This window comes from Morone saxatilis, unplaced genomic scaffold (assembly GCF_004916995.1).
Source record: "Morone saxatilis isolate NCDOM2014 unplaced genomic scaffold, NCSU_SB_2.0 Contig21, whole genome shotgun sequence".
Lineage (NCBI taxonomy): Eukaryota > Metazoa > Chordata > Actinopteri > Moronidae > Morone > Morone saxatilis.
The window spans coordinates 6,862,395-6,862,703 of record NW_023339774.1 but is presented as its reverse complement, the minus strand read 5'-3'; positions in this window follow the sequence as shown (position 1 = coordinate 6,862,703).

Below are 309 nucleotides of genomic sequence, written 5' to 3'. Positions count from 1 at the left end.
CAAACACACATATCTTTTAACATTCAGTTTACCACCTTTATGTCCCTAAGGTAGCTTTAGATTGGAAAAATCACATTCTTATTATATAAGAGACTAATAACGCAATGAGGGGTGAGCAGATCGGTGTGGCGAAGGTGAGAACACACTGGGGACAGCTGCTGGACAGAGAAGGAAAGGCAGGGTTGGAAAGGTCCATAAAAATGCAGGAGTCTGGGGAAAATGAGAATGTCTGAGGCTGGAGGGAGGGAATAAGAGGATTTTTTCTTCATGACAAAATCAAACACGTTTCCAGATGGCAAGGATGACTCA